The following is a 9746-nucleotide window of genomic DNA, read 5'->3' on the forward strand; positions in this document are numbered from 1 at the left end:
TCAACAAATATATTTACTGATTATTTTAAGATTAATCAACACTAGACCAACATTTGAAAAGGGCGTAACAGCCAAAATTTATTGCTATATAGCTATATACGTGGACAAAGAATCAGAAGGAGTAAAATTTGGCTGTTACGCCCTTTCCAAATGTTGGTCTAGAAGATTCAACATAGACGGAGGCAAACTTTGTCTCATTTTAGGGCGTAATTGCCGGACGGAAATTCCTGTCGGAATACCGTATATCAGCCTAGTATTCATTATGAGAGCCTCACTCCTCTGGCATCATGTTCAAGGAATTTGCTCCAGCGTATTTTTAACGATATATCAAGCATAATTTAAAGTCTTATTACGTCCTCAACGTTAATTACATAGCCGCATTTTAACTAAACGAATCTATATTTTATACTTTTAGAAACCTGAGCTGAGATATTGACCATGTGCCAAGCGATTCGGTTGTAATGTAAATTAAGCGTTGGTAACAGTAACATGAACTGCTGTCCGAATGGCCTTCCTCCCTATTGTGGGGCTATCACAAACATTCTTATGCCAAAGAAAATTCCCACACAAAAATATCTTGGATCGGATCAGCATTTGAAATCATGATTTAATTGATACAGAGTTCCGTGGCTCAAAGGATAGATATAAAATACTTTATTTATTTAACTTTTCGCCTTTCTCAAAGTATACGTAAAGGCAAAAGGATCACTCCAAAACCGAACTTATGATAGAAGACTTGGATACCCATAGTGTTATAGATTCCAATCGACTAAGCACTAAGCATTGCAATCGACACCGAATGCGGTCTAGTTATTTGTTATTAAAAATTTGCTCGGTCGGTCATTGCGTTCCAGAACTAATAAAAAAATGTTTTTTTCTGCCAATCCTATTGAAAAAAAAAAATCAAAATCGATTGAGAATTTTTTTTTAACACATACGACGTTAAAGGTATTTAAACTCCAATATTTACACACATTCCCGTTACAACATGTGTATGGCTGCCATGTGGCCCCGTTTGGTTGGTTTTATTGTTTCCATCGTTTCCATCAATGGCTCGGCCGTGTTGTGCATGGTCCCGAGTTTCCATTCATAATAATTATACGAAATTATTCGAAACAAAGCACGAAATTTCAAAAAAGCATAACTTTTACGCGACAATGGCAACACTGTATTTACCAATGACTAGGGGTGTTTTCTTGATAGATACTATCGTTTTGTCGATTTAATCTCCTATTGAATAAATTGACCTGTTCCGTTAACATTTTTATTCGCTTAATTGGCGCTTTGATGTTGCATGAAGAAGAAGAAGCAGAAAGATGATAATCGAAAAAATCTCCACGGGAAACCATATGAAGAAGTTTTTAAAACTCTTCCCAAAAATTGTAGACGCAATTTAATTAAAAACGGTAAGCACTACGGGGTTAGACTTTTCTTCTACTGTATAATAAACACAATATTTATATTCGACATTTTATTTTTTATTATTACACTTAAAACACAGTATAAGAATAGTCCAACCCCATACTGCTTACCGTTTTTAATTAAATTGCTCTTAGAATTTTTGAGAAAAATTTAAAAAAAACTTCTCCGTATGGTTTCCCGTGGAGATTTTTTCGATAATCATCTTTCTGCTTCTTCTTTCTGAGATTTAATTTCCACGGAAACCATACGAAGAAGTTTTAAAACTCTTCTCAAAATTCTAAAAGCAATTTAATTAAAACGGTAAGCAGTATGGGGTTTGACTTTTCTTCTACTGTATAATAAAACAATATTTCTATTCGAAATTTTTTTTTGTGGTATTACACTTAATACACAGTATAAGAAAAGTCCAACCCCGTAATGCTTACCATTTTTAATTAAATTGCTTCTAGAATTTTTGAGAAGAGTTTTAAAAACTTCTCCGTATGGTTTCCCGTGGAGTTTTTTTCGATTATCATCTTTCTGCTTCTTCTTTCTGAGATTTAATCTCCACGGGAAACCATACGAAGAAGTTTTTAAAACTCTTCTCAAAAATTCTAAAAGCAATTTAATTAAAAACGGTAAGCAGTACGGGGTTGGACTTTTTTCTAATGTATAATAAACACAATATTTCTATTCGAAATTTTATTTTGTAATATTACACTTAAAACACAGTATAAGAAAAGTCCAACCCCGTACTGCTTACCGTTTTTAATTAAATTGCTTTTAGAATTTTTGAGAAGAGTTTTAAAAACTTCTTCGTATGGTTTCCCGTGGAGATTTTTTTTCGATTATCATCTTTCTGCTTCTTCTTCTTCATGCAACATCAAACCGCCAATCAATTATTTATGTCATTAAAATCAATTTCAAACAACCAATATTTTTTTATGTCTCTAAATATTTTTAAAATTTGAAACAAAACATTAAAAATGTGCTGTTTTTCAAGATTGGTGGTCATATGGCTACCACTTCTGCCTCATACGCAGGAGGCAGTGGGTTCAATACCAGGCCCGTTCCATTCCTCCTACTTTGTATCTTTCCATATCCTAGAACTGGAAATGAGCTTTAATACCGTTCCACCCTCTACCCTATACAATTTGACTAGTTCTAGCAGGTAACTGTTAGAATTCGAAATGAGCGATAAAGCTTGTTTCGGCATCCAATTAGAATATACTCAGGCCATTGCCATTGAACCCAACCCCCCAAATTCCAATAGAATGCCGCATGAACTCGTGGGGAGTGCAGAGGTATTCCTCGGCTTGCAGTGAACGAGTGATTGCATCATCAATTCCTTCCCACCCACGATAGAAGTGAGGACATGGCTGTTATCAACCATTTAGAAATACTAGAGCCAGTGATGTCATTTCACTGGGGTTTTACACTAGAGTGTAAGAGATTCTATCGAAATGAGGATAAGAGAATCAAAACGCAGCGCGTAAAATGAACCTTCTGCTGTGAGTGATCTGGTATGCGTGCGTAAGAGAGCGCTTGCGTAGAGAAATCAAGGCAGCGTACACCCACTCACCACTCTAGAGAATTGAATTTTAGGTGCACTCAAGTTCTCTCACTTCAGTGAGATCCTCAGCGTGCCTCACTCCAGTGTACCACTGCAGTGATATCAACACAGAGTTGCGTTCGAACGATTCTGCTGTTCAGTTATTCGTTCCCTGCTCGATGTTGTGATGAAGGACTCGCATGAGTCGCATGCAAACAGTCCGGATTCCGGAATAAGGTGAAACGGGTACGCTGTATGAAAGTATCAACAGCAGCAATCGACTGTAACATGAAACGTTACTATTTAAAATTACACGTAGCGATTGCGTAACGTTGTTAAATAGATTTTTCGGTTGCCATTCTTCGTTTTGATCTATCTTTCGGATTGCTAAAGTATAGCGATAAAAGAAATGCTATTGTAAACAAGTACCACATTTATTGCGGGATTTTAATAATTTAAATTTGTGAATCTGAAGGATGAGCAGAGTTGACAGTCATAGCGTTTTAAACAAGGATGTTTTTGATCATTTGGTAACTTGGGCTCGATCAATTAGTAGTTTATCAATAACTCATTCCAGAGGCTAAATTTCAAAATGCAATGAATAATGTACTTCTTGCAAAGGTTTTTCTACAACACTGCCGAATTGTTCGTTGTTTAAATTTCACTAATAACGGAGTCAAAGCGCGAGTTGCAGTAACCTAAACCAAATTATTAAAATTTGTTATCATTTATTATAAGTTACTGAAATTAGCGCATTAACTTCGTTATCAGGATAAAAGACACAATAGTGGAGGAACTAAGCACGTTCAACTACTATTTCTTTGCATACACTGAGTCTACTTTATTCCACTCATCTTAAGTGTGCATTCAAAAGCTCATCAATTATGTTTCAGACACGGTATACCCACGGCCATCGGAACTATTACCCTTGTTGAATTCAAACAACGAACTGTTAGTTTGTTGCTTTAGCCAAGCAAGCCGTTGACATATCCACGAGTCCCTCCAAGACACGTGGATTCGCAAAGTTAGTTTCAATTTGTCCATTTCGGAAACATGTGCTGTGGTGCATATGCGTAACCAAGTTATTTAAGTAAGTTTAGTTTTAGTTTAAGATTTCTATGAAAAAAATAACGAAAATTATCCTCAAATTTTACATGAATGAATATAATGCAAATCAAATGAAAAGAGATAAGATATATTAAATCAAAATAGTGATGAATCAAAAACATAACTAATCAAATAGAAATACATTTTAAAACCAATTTAAAAAAAACATTGAACCATTTAACCAGAAATAAATAAATTCCAATACAAAAGTCTGCAAAAGCTGAAAAATATTTTCAAAATCATAAATTCGATTACTTTTTGTTCTTCATGTTCTATCTCAAGAAACTTGTATTTTTTATAAAGTGATATCACCTTTCTCGTTATTATCCATACAGCTACTTAATTTGACCAGAGTCGGTAAAACTTCACTGAGCTTTCTGAATACGGATCAGATCACCCAGTAATTTCAACAGCAATATTTTACATTACCGAGCTTTCAGCATATTCAAAAATATCAAATAAATGTGAACATAACTGAGTTAGTCAGTAAATGAGGATTTATTTTTGGGGAAAATATTTTACTGACTGGACAGTACTTAATTTGACCAGAGTCTGGACAGTCAATGTTCTTTTGCATAAAATAAAAGTATGGATAAATAAAGACTTTGGTAGGTTCTGATACTCTTTATCAGCATCACTAACGATATGTAGCATAATATGCCAGATGCTCAATACGATAATTTGGGAAGCTATACTTCATGATAAATTATTTTTAAAAAGTTGCAGACAGAGAGCACCGGTTCTCATGATGCATTTCAACTTGTTTTACACAGCTGTGCGATCTGTGGCTGAGTGGCGCTGTGTAAATTTCTACCGACTTTTTGTGCTGTTCAGCAATCTATGAATTTAATGATTTCTTTAGTAAAGATAAATAAACGTCAAAATAATTATCCAAACGTTGGTTTACTGAAATACTAGAACTTCAGTAAAAAAGAAATTTTGCAGTTGAAACTCGGCAAACAAAATACCGAACATTCAAATGCTGGTTTAGTATGAAGGCATTAATCCCTCTTGATTATTTCATCGATCTCGTTATAGTTTTATAATTAAGCGATCCTAAACGAATTCTATTATTCCAATTAGAAACTGAACGAAAAAAGCTCGTCGAGTTTATGGAATTTAAAGCTTTCCTGTAGTGTTGTTCAAGAAAGGTAGTATATAATATGAATACTAAAATTAAAAATATGAAGAATTAAAAATTGGCAAACATAATGAGTGATATGAAGCAACTATGATTTGCTCAATCTAGGTAGAACAATTTTGAAAAACATATGCATTTTTCATTTCATATAATCCCCTCCCTCCCATAGATCGCATCACTCACCAAAGTGAATCCAGATAAAATATCCTCCTCCCAAGACAATCGTGGAGGTGTTCTCGGTCTCTAGTAGCAACGAGAGTCGAACTAACAATCCTTCCTTTCCTATATGACCGTAATCAAGTGCCCAGCGCCGTTATTGATTTAAAATACGTGAGCTTCTGAAACGTGTACATTGAGAATGGATAGAAAATCCCATGCTCCATTCACATGGTTCTGTGCAATTTCACACGTTCCAGTCAATCACGGAGTAGTAACTACGAATTGTACGGTCATAATGCTCATGCTCATTTTTTAAAAACATATGCATTTTGTCCATGTCCATGTTGGTGTGTCGCAAATCCTAAAAGTTTGAGAACCTTTGATCTGTTCTATTTTAATGTCTTCTCAAATGTTTGCCTAATTTGATTGTATTTTGACTATGTATCTACTATTTGCAATTTATGTGAAGACTATGGAAAAGCTGCACTTTCAAAAAATATAAAATCCAACATTGAATATAGACAATTCCATAAAAAGTGTTCCTTCCATCGTTCTCAATCCCATCGCATCGTTTTGTGAATCACAAAGCATTTACCTATGCGCTAAACCAGTAATGGCCAAAGAGTGGCCCCCAGGCCGCATGCGGCCCTCGAAACCTTCTTCTGCGGCCCGCGAAGTATTTGAAAATATACACAATATGTGGCCCGTTGATAAACATGAGATGACACGAAAAGCCAGGGAATTTATCATGTTCACAACATTAAGATGTTTAAGCACTCTAAAGCAAAAATTATGTTATCATCATGATTAACTATATCTATCACTTCATAGATATTACGTAAGCCAACAGCCAACAACTTCGGGCTATGAAAATAGCTAATTCGTCCTTTTTTGTTCGCAGATTCAAATGTTGAACTTAAGATCAAAATAATGAAAACATTACCATTACATCGCCCTGAAATAAGAATGCATTCAATATAAGTTAGGCCTTAGCAACATTCAATTGAAAAGTAGCTTGATTTCTATCCCAAGAAATTATTGACTATTAACGTACTAACGTAACGAAAAATACTTTACAAAGTCAAGATGTATTAGTTGATGAACAAAAGGTTTCAGTAAACTTCAATTGTTCGGAAATCTGGAAACACGGTAAATAGTGCGGAATGCAGATTTACTCGATTTCTATTCAACACCGCTGGCAAGTTCACCTGGCTTCAAAATCATGTTTCTCGTTATTTCGCGCGACAAGTTATAATCAATGAGGTCTCGTAATCTCACTCAATCACTCATCTCAATGTTAAATGACACAGAATTGGAAGATTCATTATTGTTGTCTCTACTAACGAGTTTTTGGGCCCTAGTCCGGCTTACCTCGGGTAGGAATTGGACGATTTCAATTTTGACCGCTCAAATAAGAAATAAAATTTTCAGAATCAATTATCTAATCAAAATCTCTTTACTTTTTTTTGCATTTTCGCGCATGAATTTCGCATATTTGAATTCCTTGAAACGATAAATTAAAGTTGAGGAATCGTTACTGTTTTGTAATGAACAATAATCTTTCAACAAAAGTTCAAAATCCTAAGATCAGACGACATATGCTCATTTGGAAAATAGCTGAAAATATGTTCTGCAAAGTATGCTGAAGAGGTGTTGTTGCGAAAAAATATTTTTCGTCTCATGTCCGCTGCCGCAAAAGTTTCTGTTAGTATGAACTTAAAATCAGTTGGCTATAAAACCAACTGTAAAAATGTTCTTACAAACATATTATTTGAAGAAAACCCAGGGCAACGAATTTGATTCATTGTGTAATAGGTATAAAATTCATTTTGATTAAACTTAAAATTTCTATGTAAAACACGCTGTAACAGTTCAAAATTGCTGTGCGGCCCTTGGTAGTAAAAAAGCTGGGGACAACTGCGCTAGACCTAATATCAATGGGGGAGGTTCCTTCATCAGTGCTGCCACCTGGAAAAGTTTAGAGAAAAAGTAGAACCATGGAAATTTGACATGGCATGATATAGAAAATGAGAATTAAAATGTCTCTAGAACGTTATAGAAATTTTTTTGCCAAACAATTTTTAGTTTTTGGGGTTAGAAATTCAACAATCTTAAGCATTAACTGCTTATTCGAAAAAAATATAAAAATCGAGATATCATGTCTATTTTGTGTGCTTTTAAAATTCTTACTCCGTAAACCAAGATTTTTTTGATAAACGTCCTTAATTTTTGTTTTATAACAAAAATATACTTCATTTCCTATACCACACCGTGTGAAATTTCAATGATTCTACTTTTTCTCTCGATGACAGCTGGTGGTCTTCTCCTCCCCTATGCAGCATGCAAATAATTGCCTTGTGCGAAGAAATACGAAGCAAGAAGAAAAAGAAGAAAAAACAACATCGGCAGTCATACCGCTGCGCCGCCCATCCCAACGATCTCAGCAATCAACTGGTCGGGGTTCAGCCTAACCGCACCATTTGCAGAAGGTTATCCTCAGTTATGGTGTTGAGGGATATCCGATACGATTTGTGATCAATTAAATCTAGTAAATGAAAGTTTGAGTAGAAAATCGGTAATTTATCATTGGCGCTTGGTGCGATTTGGCTGAACCCCGACCAACTGTTTCGCTAACTTCAGTTCGCACTGCAGTGCAGAATCTTCAGTGCGCACTGGTATAGTTCACTGAATTAGTTGACACTCAATCACTACAGCGCATCCCAGTGCTCTTTGTTCACGCTACAGTTTGGGACAGTGTAGAGTGCTTTAAATTGTGAGCGCAGCTTAGTTCATCGCTGCGCGCAGGAAAAGAGTGTAGTGATAATCAATCACGAGTGCGATGCTCTCAATTGTAGAAGAGTGTTGAGAGTAATCTGGCACTCGCTCTTTACTACACAGAGGAGAATGACAACACTGACTAGAGCTCTCGGACTGTGCACATTGAGGTTGAAGAGCAAATCCCATGCTTCCATCCATTGGTTCCCTGTGTAATTGGGTCCAAAAATGAAGAATCGATATTTTATTTTCTCAGGAGGGTGAAACGCCTGTCATCCGCGGTACAATGCAGGGTGGCCACCGAACCGGGAAAAACGGGAAAAGCGGGAAAAAGACGGGAAATTGAAGTCACCGGGAAAAAAAGCGGGAAAACCCGGGAATTCAGAACATGGACCGGGAAAAAATAATTCTTGACAACTTACATTCAAAATTCTTCAAAGTTTTTAATAAAGTTAATATAAAAGAGAAAGAATTTCACTTTAATATTCATTATTCAATCGCATTCTAACTGAGTTATTTGATTTTAGTACATAATGTATGAGGTATAAAAAATAAGTAGTTTTTTTTTCTAGATCCAATTATCTCCAGATCATTTTGATTCCAATTTCGAGTGAGCGGCTTTTGACTGACGTGTGATATTTTGTACGTAAAAGAAAAACGGAAATTATTTCAAATCAATTCATGCGTACATTGATTAGTTGTAGGATATCCTCAGTTATGGGGTTGAGGGATATCCTATAGTATATTGGACCTATACTATTTGTGATCAATTAAATCTGTTAAACAAAAACTTGGGCAAAAATATGAGTAATTTGTGGCACTTGATGTGATTTGGTAGAACTCCGGCCATATATAATAAACATTATATTATAAGAGCATAGAATTGAATATCGAAATATTCATTCTATCGAATGAATTCTGTTCTGATGTTGTTTTCATCTTTAAGTTATTTTTCTAATGTCCAAGTTTGCCTTTGTACTTCTGTTATTTGTATGTAATTTCTAATTGCAATCAATTCTAAAAAAATATGGTTAATGTACATGAATGGTAAAAATACACATGCTCAAGAGTTGTTTAGAATTATATTTGAAAATTCTACAAATCACTGAAAATGGAAATTTTTTAATACTTCGTGAGTATGTCTGTAAAATTCTGAAGAGTAAAATTTCTTTAGGTCAGTATTTTTCCACAATTGGGTTGTTTAGGGGTATCGATGTTTCTACATATTTTGAATCTGCATAAAAAACTGAGCCTAACCCCAATTTTTCAGATTTTTTTGAGCCCCAGAACTATTTTTAATTTGCATTTTAAATTTATATGGGACTAAAATTTTGTTCTTATGCTGCATGGGCCAACTGTCATTCTATGAATGTTAATGTCATTCTATCGATTGAAATGGCTTATTGTTTGCTGTATAAAAATATAAATAAAAGCTTTACAAACAAAATAAAAATATGTCGGAGATCAGAAAAGCATGCTCTTTATATTAAACTGCGAAAAACTCGATATTTTTCTGAGCTAAACAACCCAATTAACTTAATATTATAGAAGGTCATGATGATGAAAAATATACTCCAAGATAGTTTTCTAATTTGTTACACGGGGAATAAT

This window comes from Armigeres subalbatus, unplaced genomic scaffold, assembly GCF_024139115.2.
Source record: "Armigeres subalbatus isolate Guangzhou_Male unplaced genomic scaffold, GZ_Asu_2 Contig224, whole genome shotgun sequence".
Lineage (NCBI taxonomy): Eukaryota > Metazoa > Arthropoda > Insecta > Diptera > Culicidae > Armigeres > Armigeres subalbatus.